The 11,819-nt window shown below is 39.5% G+C and overlaps 1 pseudogene; it reads right to left on the bottom strand.

Annotated features, from left to right (window-relative positions):
- Positions 1–950: 950 nt before the first annotated feature.
- Positions 951–8,501, bottom strand: LOC139323238 (prolactin-releasing peptide receptor-like; annotated as a pseudogene).
- Positions 8,502–11,819: the final 3,318 nt, after the last annotated feature.

Below are 11,819 nucleotides of genomic sequence, written 5' to 3'. Positions count from 1 at the left end.
ATAGCAGGGCTATCAACATAATAATTTTAAATTGGGGTATTTTAAATTTTTGGGGTTTTAAATCGGCCAAATCTATTTAATTATTTTAATTTTTAATCATTGTTGTGTCCTGTGTTTTTAAATTGGCTGTACACTGCCCTGAGTCCTTCGGGAGAAGGGCGGTATAGAAATAAAAAATTAATAAAAAATTATTAATTAATTAATAAAAGAGGAAAGGGGGACCAAACAAGAGGTAGCAGAACCTGAAGCTGGATAGGAGATAGAAGAAAAGAGTTGGACTAGCCACTCCCTAGAAAAGGGGTCCCTAAACCCCAGGCCATGGCCCTCTACTAGGTTGTGGCCTATTCGGAATTGGGCCATGCAAGTGACTGGCTAGAACATGCGCAGCTCAACTTGAATGAGTGGTGGGCTGTGGGCACTCGTGCGCATGCACGCCAGGTTACCACTCACAGAAGTCAAGCTGTGCACTTGTGCATCCGCCTGCTGCTTGTGCAAGGGCTGCATGCATGTGTATGCATATGCACCGGCCCGCTGCTTGCTTGGCCCAGTATCGCTCTCTCCCCCCCACCAGGACGTCAAACCACAAAGGTTGGAGACCACTGCCCTAGAATCTCTCAGGGTGTATCCATTAGGAAGGGAATAGTAAGGGTTTAGTCTGGCAAGATTCTGTCTGTTGACTCTAAGCAAATAAAGATCTGAACTCTGACTGAATTGCTCATTATTATCCTTGGGCTTAGCCTGACACCTGACCATTAGCCATTCCTGGTTTGGGGTAACTGGATCTGTAATTCAAAATACCTGAAGCACAGAACAATAATCTATTCCTACGTGTACATATATGCCCTTTACTATATGAAAACTATATGAACATCTTTGTGAAGTCATAAGCAGTTGAACTCAACTCAAAACAACTTTGCCTTACTTACTTGATACAGGAATTTAATCTATATCTAAAGCATAACACTGACCGCAACACAATTATTGGCAGGGATTATCTTCTTCTTGAAGGTGAACATTTCTTTCAACTCACTTCGGAAGCGATCATGCAACCAGGCATAAAGGAAAGGATTATAGCAGGAAGAGCTCATGGCAAACCAGTGGCAGAGCAACTGCAACAGAAGGAAGTATTCTTTGTTAATGAGGTTGATGTTGATGTCGCGGATGATGTTGAAGACATGAATGGGGAGCCAGCAGACAGCGAAAGCAGCCACCACCAACACCAGGAGGCGGAAGATCTTCCTTCTTCTCAAGCGATCAAACTCTGCCTGGCTTTGTGTTGGGTGACCTGGAACGACACGGTTCTTCAACTTGATGGTGATGCAGATGTAGGAGAGAGAGACAGCTGAAAGAGGCAGGATGTAGGTGATGATCAAGGTGCTATAAGCATAGGCCAGGTGCTCCCTCTCTTCTCCTAACCAGAACTCTTCACAAATGGCAAAGCCTTCCTTCTGGAACTCCACATGGTAGGTGTGGGCAACAGCTGGAGCTACCAGGGCACATGAGAGCAGCCAAATCCCACCAACGACGTACACACAAGTTGTATACGAGATACGTTTCTTCAGAAGATGCAGAGTGGTATAATATCTGGGAGAGCAGAATAACAGAATTATAGAATTACAGAGTTGGAGGTCTTCTAATCCAACCCTTTTCTTAAGCATGAAACCCTATACCATTTCAGACAAATGGTTGTCCAACTTCCAGTGTTGGAGCACCCACAACTTCTGGAGGCAAGCTGTTCCATTGATTAATTGTTCTAACTGTCAGGAAAATTCTCCTTAGTCCTACGTTGGTTCTTTCCTTGATTAGTTTTCATCCATCCAGCAGGGAGCAAGAGAAATGAGCATGACCTCTCCTCTTGCTTCTTTCTCTGCTCTTTTATGGAATTCTTTCTGCTTCTCAGTCATACCCTAACCTAACCTTTGTAGGGTGCCATAAAATCTTTTAGAAAAAATAATATTATATTAAAGTATTAAAACAATAGAAAAATTAAAACAGAGGACAACACTGAAGATAAATTTCAAGGACAGTAATAATTAAAGCAAGAAAATGCAGCATAAAAAGCAATCATGTTTCTTCTGGTCATCATCATTATCACTGTTGTCATCATTATGAGCATTAGGATTAATAATGATATCATAGACATAATAATAATAGGAACTTTTCTAGATGCCCGGTGCATATTCAAGACACAATAATCTTAATATTATTGTAATCAATTGATTAATCGTAATCAATAAAACAGCAAACTCAGTCTACAGGGTAGGTAGACCCAGGAGAACAACAACTTTTCTTCTCCAGCACTTTTTTACTTTTAATTGGGTGTGCACCTAGCTGTACTACCCCTGTGATAAATGGTTGTCTTTCCAATCAGCATACATTGTTATGCCTAGTTTAACACTTAGAGCTTCAGTGAATACAAATATTGATTGGTGGCTAACAACTGCATGCTCACCTCCACCTCAGGCTCATGTCTAACACAAATGTCTAAATTACTAATGTTTCCTGTTTGTATGCTCAGCATAATGCAACCCTTTGCACTATTCAAAGGGTTTTTACTCCTATTTTACTCCTGGTACTCTGGCAGTTGTATATTTGGACTTAATTTCTAAAGTAGCATTTGCTGCTTTGAAACGATATTTACCCATCCCAATAATACCACCAGGATCAGGAATATATCAAAATAGCTTGCATTTGCAAATCCTTGGTTATAATATGGGACTAATAGATGCTTAACTCGATATCTCTCAGACCTACATCTTTATCTGGGAAAGCCATGAAAATCCAGGGTTTTAGCTATGGTCATTCAAGTATCTTTGATGGTATTCAAAGGTGCAACTTTACCAGTGACTAGCTATGTCTGGCCTTGCATACGCTCCATTGTGAAGGAGTAGACTACATAATTTCCAAATTCCCTTCCGTTGTTATGATTTATTGATTTAATGCGTGCTCTTCAAAGGAAGAGTGAGATTGCACACTAAATAAAAAATATCCTGGGCTATTACTCCTGTGTAAGTGCGCATAAAATTGTACCACTTAGCTGACCCAGAGTGTCACCTGCACCATTTTCTCTTGGGAAGTTGAATTCTTCTGATATTTGCTTCACTGCTTGGCCCAGATCATAGACATTTTCTGGCTTAGCTTTGGTAGCGCTGTCAGTTAATAAAGATCTGCATAAAACAATAAGGAACCAGATACAAGTATTGGGGCAAGAATTTCCATTGCTAAATAAGGTGGTTGTTAAGTGAGTCACGCTCCATTTTATGAAATTTTTTTGCCATGGTTGTTAAGTGACTCATATGGTTGTTAAGCAAATCCAGCTTCCCCCAACTGATTTTGCTTTCAGAAGCCAGCTGGGAAGGTCGTAAATGGCAATCATGTGACCATAGGACGCTGCCACCATCCTAAATACATGCCAGTTGCCAAGTGACTGAATTTTGTTCACCTAACTCTGGATATCCTGCAATAGTCATAAGTGCGAGGACAGGCCTTATGTCATTTTTTCAGTGCTGTTGTAACTTCAAATGGTTGCTAAGTGAACGGTTGTAAATTGAGGGCTACTTATAATGATCAGTTGCAGAAAGTATGCTTTATAAAGCTTTAAGTAAGGATGCACCTGGAATATTGCATCCAATTTTGGTCACCGCATTACAAAAAAGATGTTGAGACTTTGGAAAAAGTGCAAAGAAGAGCAGCTAAGATGATTAAAGGTCTGGAGACTAAAACATATGAAAAACAGTTGCAGGATTTGGGTTTGGCTAGTCTAAAGAAAAGGACTAGGGGGGACATGATAGCAGTCTTCCAGTATTTGAGGGGTTGCCACAAAGTGAAGGGCATCAGCCTATTCTCCAAAGAACCTGGAGGCAGGACAAGAAGCAATGGATGGAAACTAATCAAGGAAAGATCCAACTAGAACTAAGGAGGAATTTCCTGACAGTGAGAATAATTAACCAGTGGAACAGCTTGCCACCAGAAGTTGTGGGTGCTTCATCACTGGAGGCTTTTAAGAAGAGACTGGACAGTCACTTGTCTGGAATGGTCTCCTTCTTGAACAGGGGATTGGACTAGAAGACCTTGAAGGTCCCTTCCGAATATTCTGAATAGATTGAATTTTATTCTGAATAGATTGAATTTTATTCTGAATAGATTGAAATTTCAGACTGGAGCACAGAATCCAGCAAAACCTTTAGGGTGCTTGATGTGGATTTAGTCCAGCATTCTTTTCTTCCCTACTCCTTGCTTTGATTTAATTTACATTCTATAGCTGTTGGGTTTAATTAAATAAGAGAAGAATGTCCTAAGGTAAAACACATCCCTGAACGATCCTTGGCCATTGCAATTATCCCATCTGCAACTTCATCACAGAATAAAAGAATGGGGACAATCTATATTGGGGGAGAATGAATCAGAGAGGCTTTTTTCTTTCTTTTCAGGTGATCAATTAATACCACACACAGCAGGTTCTTCCTGGTCTCTCTCAAAGCCTGCCAATAAACCAAAGCTCTTCTCTATCTCTGATTTAAAAATATATGCCAAATCTTTCTAAAGTTTGATTTTCTGAGACAAAGGCTATTCCCCACTGCTAAACTGTTGGTAGAAGCTGATATTGGCATGAGAGTTGCTGCCAATTGTCAGTTTCTAACCCGCTTAATGGCCTCTGCAAAGTTTAACAGGTATTGTATATTTTGAGGTTGTCTTTGGACGATACAAAAATAAAGGGAAAAACACTCATATCTGTACAGCCCAGAGTAATGTAAGCCTATTTCCCCCATGGGAGACTTTGCTAAATGAAGATCTGCTTCCTTCTCTACAAGGTAGTCACTGATCAGAGGAAACACATCACTAAAAATCCAGGTTTGCTAAAATTTATGTATGTCCTACTAAGCCGCTTTGAAAAATGATCAATAGAAATTCAGAATGTTCACTGAAGTACCCTACCATTTCAAAAGCAACAAAGAATTATTTTCATAAATTGTGTTTGGTTCATCTCATCCCTGCAAAGCTGTGCTGCACTCAAGAGCTAATTTGAGAATGGGGACTATCAATCAGGAATGATCACTGTCTGCATTCTGATATTGAATTATGAACCTGTTCTCCATGGAAAAACTCTCCTTGAGAATGGAGGGAACACTGCAAAAGATAATCCTCCATAACTACTGGGAAAACAGTCATTTGGTTATGGCGGAGTTTCTTTATGGGCAATGACCAATATAGCAACATTTTCCCCTTTATTCCCTGTAGGGCCTCTACTGAAGAAGTTTCTCCGTATGAAGAGCTGTCAAACCACAGCTGTTTATGGAATGTATTCTTTTGATGAATATGGAATGGAGCATGTGGGCAGTTCTACAGCCTTGAGTTCTCTGAAGGAAAAGGAGATTAAAAAGGTAATAAAAAATAGTATAAGTCTACCTTAAGATAAGAAAAGGTAGCTTCTTTTTTGAAGTTTTGAAGTCTTCCAAATTGTACCACCACCTTTGGTTATGGAGAAAACCGCCAAAGATTTTTTTTGCCACATTTGCTAAGTGACTCACTGCAGTTGTTAAATTAGTAACACGGTTGTTAAGTGAATCTGTCTATGGATGTTCTCAGTCATCCAGGTCATGGTTGTCCCAAAAGTGCTTTTTAAGAGGCAACTGGACTTTCTGGGTTTTTCTTTGAAGATGTTTCACTTCTTGTCTTCAAAGAAAAACCAGAAAGTCCCGTGGCCTCTTAAAAAGCACTTTTGGGACAACCATGACCTGGATGACTGAGAACATCTTTGGGTTAAATGAATCTGGTTTCCCCATTGACTTTGCTGGTCAGATGGTCGCAAAAGGGGATCATGTGACTCTGAGACACTGCAATCATCATAAATTTGAGTCAGTTGTCAGGCATTCGAATGTAAATCACATGACCCTAGGGATGCTGCAATGGTCATAAATTTGAAACATGGTCATAAGTCCCTTTTGTAGCTGTTGTAACTTCAAACGGTCACTAAATGAACTGTTGTAAATCGAGGACTACCTGTATTGGTCTTCGATATGCTTAATGAACCTATTTCTGTTTTTTAAATTATTCAGCATAGGGAGGGCTGAAATTCCTTTCCCATCCGCTCTGGAGACTTCATTGCATTAGCATTTGAGCCCTTGCAGTTTGTGACAGTCCTAATAAACTATATTAAATAAAGTATGGCCTCGGACAACAGAAACTTGCTATTGCTTCCACATGCCAGCAATATCACACCTGTAATTAGCATTGCTTTGTTTGAGTCAACTCTGATCTTGTATGGTAGAGAGGCATTCATTATCCCTGGTTTAAGATTACCCAATCGCACCCACCCAGATTTGCTGTTTGGTCCATGTGAAAAATGTTCCTTATCTTTTCTCTCTTATCTACTGTTTCACTGAGCCACCACATGTACCATTTACAAAGGCCAACACGAGTGGAATATGGTGCATATATTGGCACCGGGATTAAATCCAGGGGAATACATGGCCAAGAATCAGATGTAATCTAGTTTTGTCCTGTGATGGACATTACAAACACATTAACCTGGAAAGGTTGAGGAGCTGGTCCTTACTTTCTTTCACTAGAGGGGCTGTAGATATCATTAGATCTACTCTACTATCTGGCGCATTGTTTTCAAAAAATATTGTCCGCAACTTGGCTCAGGGTACCACGAACCCTCTAGAAGCCCAAACAGAGACTCTCCAGAAGGCTACAAAGATTGCCCTAGAATTGTGGCTTCCAGATATGCAATTATTGTGTTATATTTTAGTTATTTATTTAGTCCCGTAAACATCCATTTTTTGTCTTGGTCTTATCTACTTTTCGGAATGTGTCCATCTCCTCTTGGATATGTTGTTCAATGTATTGGCAGAAAGTGCGGAGTACAAGTTGCATCCTCAACCTTTGCTAGGACTATGTTGCTATGGAAATGTTCTATCACCCACTCCCAATTCCAAACAGTTTCTACATTTGTCTGGCTTTCCAAAGGCAACAGCTGCATTTGGCACAGATTTTTTTTCTCTGTGGCAAATAATAAGATACCACATTATTAATTGAAGGACAGGACAATTCCCATTGCAGTGAGAAACCAGTTGTCTCTGTGATCCTTCTTGGACCAGGCTGTGAAAAGAATAAGCAGAGCAAATGAATCTAATTCTCTGGTCATAGCCACTCGCTCAGCACACCCATGGAGGAGAAAAGGTGTAAAAATTAACTTATTTACCAAACCAGTTGGCCACAAGTTAGAAAAGAGCAAACAACAGGATAATGATGATCAACCAGTAAATGCTCTGTTTTTAAATCTCTGCTGGAAATACAAGGAGGAAGAACCAGTTTAATCTCCAACTATAAGTTCCTTCCCAGCAGAAATGAAATGAAAACAGTAAGACATTTATAGAACATAATAAAGAACATTGACCTATCATATTGTCCTAAGGAAAGAACCAAAACCTTATGGTAAATACATGCTTGGCAGGCAGAGAGTCCCAGAATCAATCCTCTCAATTTGTGAGTAGATTTGTGAAGAGTGAGAAACTCTTGATCAACTTCCTGGAGAGCTTCAATCCTTAAGGGTAATGGAAACATCCCAACTACATCCCCTTAAGATGAGTTGCATTTCAACTTAACCAGGGAGGGTCAATGATGGAATAAGAGGTCTTCTCTTCTGTCAACCATGTGTTTCACCATTGAGCTGCAGGGTTTCCTCTTAACACAAATCTTAACACAAAAACTTAACACATTGTGTTAAGGCATAATTTATCTAAACATGGTTTCCCAAATAAATTCCAATATTTAGACTCACACAACACACTAGGCCAAAACCAAATAAGCCAATGTACACAGGTCAAATGAACCTAATTATCTGATTAGCATGCCAAATATGACAGTTTAGCAAGAGGTGTGTGAACCAAATCTCTCTCTAGACTAGTGTTTCTCAACCTTGGCAATTTGAAGAGGTGTGAACTTCAACTTTCTAAATTTTAGGAATTGACATCCACACATCTTCCAGCTTGCCAAGGTTGAGAAACTCTGCATTAGACTCTTGATTAATAGGAAACATTTGTTTACCTGTCCACAGCAATGGCAGTAAGCGTGAAAACGGAGACATAGACAGTCATGGGCTGCATCAGGAACACAAAGTAACACAGGAACTTCCCAAAGATCCACCCCTGGGGGTTGAAAGCATATGCCAGGGTAAAGGGGATGCAGGTTGCACACATCAACATATCTGAGAAGGCCAGGTTTCCAATGAAGAAGTTGGTGACATTGTGCATTTTCTTGATCTTGCAGATGACATAAAGAAGAAGATAGTTGCCAAAGATGCCAACAAGCACCACCAAGGTGTAGCAGGGGATGATCAGAGGTTTGAAAGACTGGATCAGCTGCACACTAGTAAACTGGGAACTGAAATTGGAGCTGTTCCTTAATGCTACCTCAGAGCTGCTGCCATTAAAGAAGCCAGTATTCCAATGGCTGGTGGCTTCCATGAGTCAACCACAATAGAAGGATTTAACCATAAGTAGAATAGACAACTTTTACTTTGAGCTCCATCTCACATTGTCTCAGCAAGTAGTTGACCTTCTTGGGGATCAAAAGCTAAGCAGGATAGGTTCTGCTTCAGATATGAATGGGCTGTAGACCACAGTGACACATTGAAAGAAAAATATTCCAGGAGAAGGTAACAGCAGTCCACTTTTCTACTGTTGCCCAGAATATTATACAGATGTGTCCTAAAAGCCACCCAAAGTCATGTTCAACTTGGATAGTGGAGTAGCTTTAGCATTGTTTCACACCAATCAGATAGGAAAAACAAGATATATATTAAATACTGGATTTAGCCTGGTTCGGTTATCTATATTTCAGAAAGTTCCTTTTGTCCCGATGCACTTCCATATTCATGGGCCATCTTTTGAAGGACTTGTTTTTGAAGCCGCCACCGTAGGACTGAGAGGAAATGCTTTCAAAGGCCATGAGTCTGAGTCCTTTCAGCTCATTAGGTATCCCTGCCTTTTGATGCCTTCCCCATTTTCCTCTGAGTTGCTTCTGTAGCTCCTCTGTAACTTTACTCTTTCATCTCAAGATCACAACCTCCTTGTTTACTTTTTCAAGGGAAGGATTTTGCTGCAGGAGTGCCTGAAAACATCAATTTAAAAAGAAGAAGAAAAAAAGGTAGAGAGAGGCATAGAATGACAGGGTAAACAGCTTTCCCTAAAGACTGACAAACTGAAAAATATGTTAGCAACATGCCAGGCCCCGAACTGCGCTGCTCAGAGCTTACAGAGCTGTGTGGCAAAATGATGGTGGCATGAAATATTCAGAAATAAATAAATAAAATGCTTTTCTACAAATAGGAGAAAGGAAAATAGGTTAGGAAGGTGTGTTGGATATATTCACTGTCTTGAGTCATTTGTAAAAAATAATGAAGGCAGGATACAAATAAATAAGGGTGGCATGGTGGCTCATTTGTTAAGATGCTGAGTTTGTTGGCTGGAAAGCCGGCAGTCCAGGTTCAATACCCAAGTGCCACACAATGGGGTGAGCTCCAGTCCTCGCCACACTCTTGCCAACCTAGCAGTTTGAAAGCATGCAAATGCAAATAGAGAAATAGGCATCACTTTGGTGGGAAGGTAACAGCGCTGGCCAGATGACCATGAAAATGTCTTCAAACAGCACAGGCTTGAAACAGAGATGAGCACTGCCCCTTTTACCCCACAAAGACTAGCGGAGTAAAATTCACAGGGATTTCTTTACTCTATCATCTGTCCGTCCGTCTGTCCATCTCTCTGCTGTCTGTCTGTCTGTCTGTCTGTCTGTCTGTCTGTCTATCTATCTATCTATCTATCTATCTATCTATCTATCTATCTATCTATCTATCTATCTATCTATCTATCTACCTAAACAAATAAAAAAATACATTAAAATTTAGGATACTATCTCCAACTTTCCCAACATTTGTTGTTAACAAATGAACTATAAAATTAAGAGCCTTTTTTGCCTGTGTAATATCTGGCACGTATGGAAAGTGAGAATGTTGCCAATTTTTAGCTATGAAGTACAAAATGTACTCCACCATGAGCTGTTATTAACCCCGGTCACAAATCCATCTGGAATTCTGTAGCAGATAGGGCTGATTCAGAGAGATTCTGCGGCTCACTGAGCTACTGATCCAGGATCTCCTTAGAGCATGGGTGTCAAACCTGCAGCATCAGATTGCCATCACATGATGTTTTGTGACATTTTTCCCATTCATGGAGCTGGGGTGAGTATGGCCTGTGCATGACACATTTGGCCCACGGGCTGCCAGTTTGACACCCCTGCTTTAGAGTTTCATGAGCATTTCAAGGCATTAGAAATCCAGATAGTGACCAAACCCTGGACTGTTGTTTGTTTAATCTTGGCTAGTGGAATCAATTGCTGACTTTACATGGAAGCTAGGTCAAAATCAACCAAGTCAACTTCATTTAGCATTTTGGGAAAACTAGATCAATTTGTCTGCAAAATCCCTATGAGTTAAATTGTGCTCTTCCATATCAATATAAATCGTAAGGATACAAGTAACAAAATTACAAAATTATATTGATATTGATATTGTTTCCTGATTGCTTATTTGTACCCTATGACTATAATTAAGCGTTGTACCTTATGATTCTTGATGAACGTCTCTTTTCTTTTATGTACATTGAGAGCATATGCACCAAGACAAATTCCTTGTGTGTCCAATCACACTTGGCCAATAAAAAAATCTATTCTATTCTATTCTATTCTATTCGATTCGATTCTATTCGATTCTATTCGATTCGATTCTCTTCCATATATGGAAATACAGCTAGGGAGGGCAAGAAGGAAAAGGAGATGAATGAGTCCAGCTTCTATTTACAGGGACATCCAATTACAGTGTTTAAAGAAGATGCTAGGTGTTCTATAATAGTTGGTTCTCAGCTCTGCTTTTGATTTTTGTTAATTTTGTTTCATCCAAGCACAAATGTCTGAAGAACTTTGGCAGAGACATCAAGTTCCTTTTCCTAAAATCAGTTTTTTTGTTCCTGTTCAAGTCTGTTTCAGTGATAGGTAATCCACATAAAGGAATTAGACATAAGAGCTGGGTATGGAAAAATAAAGTAAAATTATACTGCATTTCTTTCTTTATGAAATTCATGTGCTTCTTCCATCTGCTCAGACTCTAGGAAATATAGAAATAATGATGACAACCTATGAACATTTCATTTTACCTGACAGCAACTGCTTAAGGCTGGCCAAGTATTTCAGATTGAAGATTGTATTTTTCTCTTTGAATGATCTACTGGAGTTTTCTTTCCAAAATGTAAGGTTTAGGATATTTAAATTAAACATTATATCTAAAGTAGATTAATATACTACAGTTTTATTATTCCTTCTGCATTCAGAAATGTTCTTATGACTTTCCAATTTTAAAAAGTAGTATTTTTCAATCTTGGCAACTTTAAGCTGCATGGACTTCAACTCCCTGAATTCCAAATATGGTAGCTGGGAAATTTTGGGAGTTGGTTAAGATTCAGAACAATTTATGGGTTAGTTACCATGGGATCTGCAGCCAATGATCCACACCACAGAATGAATGGGAAGACTGCTGAATTGAATGATCCCCTTTGTCAGTCATTAATGAAATAAAACATATTGTCATCTTAATGTCCATTTTAAGTCCATTGAAGTTGACCATTTAAAATTGTCTAACAATACACTGTAGATGTAAGCATCTCTTTTCTAGGGTTGTTTTGAAATCTTTTGTTTACCTAGGCAAAGGGAACAGATATCACTTAATCATGCAACATTCAAAACATTCAAAACACATATGGGAT

Source organism: Pituophis catenifer, unplaced genomic scaffold, assembly GCF_029215685.1.
Source record: "Pituophis catenifer annectens isolate HBS135680 unplaced genomic scaffold, rPitCat1.0.hap2 SCAF_12, whole genome shotgun sequence".
Lineage (NCBI taxonomy): Eukaryota > Metazoa > Chordata > Lepidosauria > Squamata > Colubridae > Pituophis > Pituophis catenifer.
This window is presented reverse-complemented; position numbering and strand designations above follow the sequence as displayed.